Here is a 6,391-nt window from a genome sequence, read left to right as displayed (position 1 = left end):
TCCATCTTCTTCCGCTTTATCCAGGGCCGGGTCGCGGAGGCAGCAGTCTCAGCAGAGATGCCCAGACCTCCCGATCCACACACACCTCCTCCATCCATTCTAGGGGGACCCCGAGGCGACACCAGGCCAGCTCAGAGACATAGTCCCTCCAACGTGTCCTGGGCCTTCCACGAGGCCTCTTCCCAATAGGACATGCCTGAAACACCTCCCGAGGGAGGCGACCAGGAGGCATCCGAAACAGATGCCTGAGCCACCTCAGCTGGCTCCTTTCGACGTGAAGGAGCAGCGACTCTACTCTGAGCTCCTCCCGGGTGACTGAGCTTCTCACCCTATCTCGGAGGGTGCGCCCAGCCACCCTGCAAAGGAATCTCATTTCGGCCGCCTGTATCCGTGATCTTGTCCTTTTGGTCATTACCCAAATCTCATGAGTAATTTGGACCCTAAATATTTTCTTACCACACCTCTCTTATTTTTCTTGAAAAGCTAATGTTGCTAACGTACCTGCAACAAAGCTCATGAAGGAGCTTCTCTTTCTTTAAATTGCAAAAAAAAGAGCATCATTTTTAGCAGCAACATCAGGATGCTTTTTAGATATTTAACTCCTGTCCTTTAATGTTGGTATGTTTATTCTTGTTTTGTTCTTTTTAACTTAAAACCTACACTGAAGGGTTCAATTTTTACAAAGCTCTAAAATGTACTAATCAGCTGGGTTTCCATTACAGATTTTTGCTAAATAAAAGCAATATTTCTAAATGTCAACATGGTATAATTGCGCTTTTAATGTGTTTCCATTGAAGGCTGGAGCCTTGTAACTCCCGTGAAATCTCATCCCGAGAGACTTCGCTTAGCATTCCTTTGTTGTTTCACGTCTAATGTGGCAGTAATTATAATATAAGTATAATGCTAAGAAATGTACTGGTCTCCTCTTCTGTCTACACGTATAGCGCTTTTATGAGACAGTTGAATATCGAAACATTTGAAATACCTCCTCATGAAAGCATAAAAACTTTCTAGCGATATTTGAGTGTTTTTTCTAAATTACCAGTTTTTATTGCGCTATTTAGATTTTGCACATTTCCAAGGGTAATGGAAACACAGCTACTGACTGCAACTATAAGTGATGTTTCAGTAACAGGAGAGATGAGTGGGTGGGAGGGAGTGGAACGCCACAAGAAATCCCACTGTACATGAAATTGTCAAATAATATTTAACAGTTGCTGCTTATGTTTTTACCAAGGCTGCTTCCGAACAGGTCGATTTGAGTTACTGTGTTTTTACTGTGGCAAAAAAAAAAAAAAATCAAAGATTTGCATTCACTCCAACACATCATCGGGTTTAATTGGACAATTTTGCATTGGCTTCGCTTACTTTAGGGCTTTTTGTTGGATGTCGGCTGTAAAGCATCTCCCTTGTGATTTCCAGCTTTTTCCTTCACTGCTGACATTGAACATGGGCATTCATAAAACATCCAGTGCCTGAGACTTTTTCCTATGACTTAACAACCCAGGCTGAGATCTCTCTTCCACCTCTGTCCTTCTACCTCTACCTCACTTTATCTCTCGCTATCCATCCCTCCCTCCCTGTCTCAAGCTGTCCTCCCAGCCATCTGTCATGTGATGTTTATGGGCCCTTTTGCTTTTGTGTCCTGATGACCACTGTCAGAGAGCTACCCATTACCGATGCGCCCTGATGAACGATGTTACCCAGACGCAGTGCTGACACCCCGCCCGCCCCCCCCCCACACACACACACCCAACCGTGTCCTTGGCCACAGAGACGCTGCCTCACTAGCCAACACCAGCAGGTAAAGAATGAGGCCAGCGGGGACCTCGGGGAGCAGGACTGAAGACCTGTCCGTCATTCCAAAGACAGGATGTTCATATTTCTTTCCTTCTTTTTTTAGTCCCACGGCCATCTTTTCTATCCTCTTTATCCAACCAATGGAAATGTTGAGCTGGTCAGTGTGGCGACGATGTCATTAATCCTGAGCTTGTGAACGGTGCCCTTGCCTCACACTTCAATATCTACATCTGAACAGACACAGTAAAGTAACCCGACTCTCCTCCAGAGGCCACAGACGAAGCCCTAAAGGGTTAATGTAGGTAGAGGGAGATGAGGGAGGTTGTTGTGTGTGATTTTATCTGTCAAATAGAAATGTTGATACTTTTTGTTTTCATCTCCCCTTCAGTTAGAAGGTAGCACAGCATGCCGCTAACGTTTTATCACACTGTTTTGATGCTGCATAGTGACATCTGTTATAAAATGAGTATAATCAGATATAACTTTCTTGTGTTGGTAATGTGCTCAGGCATAGATGATTGTATCTCTTTGAGGTTCTCACATTTGCTAGCATCAATCCACCCATCCATGATCTCCAAGCACTTCAGTCACATCAGTGTCACCAGGCACTAGAGGAAGCATATAAAGCCCACATGATGCTAAAAGTTTAGCCACAGGTACCTACATGCAAACATACAGGCTACCTCAATTTATACACCACTTATTATCACTATAAGCCTTTTTACGCACTCGGAAATCTCGCTCTCGTGCATGAGGTCAAAGGTCAAGAGGTATAAGCTCGCCATGGCTGACGGTGCAGGCAGCGAGTCTGACAGAAGATGTAGATTATTTTGCCGTTGGAGCGTTGACTCCTTGAAAGATTTGTTGTGGAAAAGTGGTGTTGTTCTCCAAGGTAGAAATACTGAGTTAGCTGCTGAAGCTAATGCTGCACACAAGCTGAAAATGTAGGTTTTTCCTGACTTTTCAAATCAATCAGCTGATCAGTGCCATTACACCTATCGGTCTGTCCATATTGTACCTTCAAATTTGTAAACTGAATTAAAATAATGGCTTAATAAAAATAATCAACCTGGTTAGTGAACGGTGCACCTCGTAAATATACCTTTTCAAAGTGAGAACTCACACTGTTCTTTTTCACACTCGGAAATCTTGCTTGTCCCATCAATATTAATAATAATAGTACATTTAATTTACAAGTGCTTTACATTTGTTTAAACAACTACACAAGTCAAAAAAGAAACTAACAACAATGAAGGTAAATACAGAAAGTACATCATAATCACAAGTTAAAAGCTTGGGAGAAGGCGTGTGGAAGCAGAGGAGGTCTGTCGCTTTGATACTGCTTCTAACATCGGTTTTACAAAAGTGCTCAGATATGTGCATCATTCCCGGGTAGAGTCAGAATTCCACCCGCTGGAGACCCAGGTAGTCAGTGTTTCTGTTCACCAGGGGTCACCTGTGTGGAAGGGAGGGGACTGCCCTCGCTTCCATACTGCTGCTGAGCTGCTCCCATTGGTTTTGAAAAGTGCTTGGATCGGGCCGAAAGTGGCATCAGCGGAAAACCGTAGTCCCCCCTCGAGTCTGAACATGTTTATATGAATAATATAAACACTTCTAAAACACTAAAGATCTCTGGATTAAAATTACAAACGCTGTTAGGTTGGAAATATCAACAGAGTGAACAAGCTTGACTTTTATATCCCTCTCGACCTGTGACCCCCCCAGGTCACACATGCGCAGTTCCAGAGTGAGAAAAGGCTTAATAACCTACTTGTTTTTGTCTCCATTTGAAGTATCTGCAAAGACAAAATATATTTATGGTGACTTTAGCATATTTGCTGTTATCTGTAATATTCAATCCAATTCAACTTTATTCATAAAACACAAATAATCCCAAGTTTGCATCACCCAAAGTGCTGTACATAGTAACATCAATAAACACATTCAGGAAATACACATGGAAAACACAGTCAACACACATAAAACCAACACTTTAAATGCTGGATTCCAAACCTGAGGGACATAAGGGTGAACAAGTTCTGCAAAATATTTTGGAGCACAACCATGCATTGCTTAAAAAAAAAAGAAAATCAATTCTAAAACGAACATTCGGTCAGTGAAGAGTCCTCAGGACTGGGAAAATGTGCTTAATTTACCTTGTACCAGTTAATGACCAGCAGTAGCATTTTGGTCTATTAGGAGGAGAGGGCTGCAGGACCCACTAATGTCCACAGAATTACAGTAAACCTGCTTTGAGGTGATTAAATCACTAGCCGTGTTGGTGCATGAGCATAGGTTTAAATTCAGCGAGTTTTTGTAAGGAAAATAAAGCTTGATATGAATGTCAAAAGTGAGCATGTCAACCGATTTCTTCCAAGATCTATGACATTTGTTTTTTACATGTTGTCCAAAAGAACTCAGGCCAGAGTTCTTTTGGACAACATTAAGGTCAGAGGCATAGCCAAAAACAATAGATTTCATTTTCTTTTAATTAAAATTTTGGAAACACTGCATGATTCTGATTCTGCATGCCAAAGGGTCTGCAGGTTTTTGGAGATCCACTCTGCGGCAGAGACGAGGAGAGTAGGAAAGCCAGGTCAAGAGGACATAGGGTCCAACAAACCCAGAGATCTCTCTCTGTTCTGTTAGGTCCACCTGACTTTGTCAAAAAGGCATCCACACATACACCAAGCTTGGCTGTGTTGTGTGTCATGCCACAGGTTGGGGAGACCGTGGCTCAGGTGGTAGAGGGGTTGTCCTCTGATCGAGAGCTTGGGGGTTTGATGTGTTGAAGTGACCTTGGGCAAGACACTGAACACCAAGTTGTTCCCAGTGGTTGACTGGCATGGCAGTTCTGTCCCATTGGTGTGCAGGGACGTCGGGCTGTCACAAATATGTCACAAACACAATATTCAATAAACTACTAAATAGAACAGATTTATCAAATGCATGCAATGGATATGGAGTCAATAGGTTATTGCAGTTTTTTTTCTCCAAACCTTAACGTCAAGAACCCATGTGGGGTTGGCTATAATGTCTAAAAATGTAGGTAAAAAAGGATTAAAATTGTATTTTCAATTATTTTTCAATTATAATTTTTATACATCACACACAGACATCAAATAACTACATCCTATACTTTAACTTTCTCAAATATAAAATAAAATGCAGTATAAAAATATCTAAGGTGGCACACTTGTCACTTTGTTACTAATCCTGGCGACTCTGTATTTGTAACACACTTTAATAAACATGATCAATAACTAATTCCAGAAAAAAAAATTGTCTCTGGGGTCACTGGACATTTGTGATATTAAAATAGGATCACGACCCGAGAAAGGTTGGGAAATTTTGGGTTAATGTGGAAAAAAAAGAAAGCTAGAGAATACTAGTATAGTTTCTGGGTGAAAAAAAAAGTGTATATAACTTAAAGGAGACATATCATGCTTTTAAGTCCTTCCTTTTTACATATAAATCATACAGTTGTGGTCTATATAAAGCGGAACTGCAATGCTTGGGTATGAATTCCTCATTATTATAGCTCCACAGGCCCCTTTTCTACCTCTTTTCTGATGAGCTTCTGAGAGCAACTCGTTTTGGTGCTGTCTCTTTAAATGCAAATGAGACACTTCATACCCCGCCCCCTCTCCAGGTTGCAGAGGTGACACTCGGTTCAACTCCACCCTGTTCGGCCATTTTTGTAGTTTGATAGAAGAGATACGATTATTTAGCGGCGCAGAAAATGTTTATTCACACGTTATTTAAAAATGTCAACAACAGAAGACTTGTCCATCCAGCCTTACATGTTCGAGCCAGAGTCTGACCCGGTGGAGCGAGATGAAAATGAAGATGATGAACATGCAGAACAATGTCTTCATATGGATGTTGACAAGTGAGCTAACACAAGCACCAAGCTAACGCTAGCGCCAAGCTAACGTCACAAAATGCCTTTTAATACAGTCTTTTTGGAGACAAAAACGACAAAATGAAATGACTAATGAAGACTTTAGACTGAAATTAAATCACGTAGGCCATATCATCAAGGATCTAAAACGAGCACACAGCGCTAACATATGAAGAAGGTGCAACTGCTAATGCTAACAAAACAACGACAGGGACGTCTTATCATCACACTTTTTAGCGTTATTTACAGCTTACCGAAGTGCTCTGTTCATCGTCTCCAAAGATAAAAGGAATTGAACCCTCAATCAGACAAAGTCTTTCGGCAAATCCTTCTTTATACTGGCGGAGGTTGCTGAAGCAGTCATCCTTGAAGTGCTTTCCGCACACAAAAATGACCTTAAACACAGATGTGGGTACATTTCCATAAAAAATAAAACTCAGCCAGGCACTTTGAAAAGGTTCTGATGCTGGGAGACGTTGTAATGAAGCGTGTGGGTTACTACATCCAACAACCGAACATTTTTACTTATCCTCTCGTAACTTCAGCATCCTTGAGCTTGGACTACAAAATAAAAGCGAGAAATAAAAATGGCGGATTGCTCCAAGTGTTGGGCCTGGAGTTGATGTACTAATTTGGCAGTTCCGCTGCAAATACTGTGACGTTATTGTTCAAAAAATGTAATAGAGA

The sequence above is a fragment of the Gouania willdenowi genome, chromosome 16 (assembly GCF_900634775.1).
Source record: "Gouania willdenowi chromosome 16, fGouWil2.1, whole genome shotgun sequence".
Taxonomy (NCBI): Eukaryota; Metazoa; Chordata; class Actinopteri; order Blenniiformes; family Gobiesocidae; genus Gouania; species Gouania willdenowi.
Note: the sequence above shows the minus strand (reverse complement) of the source record.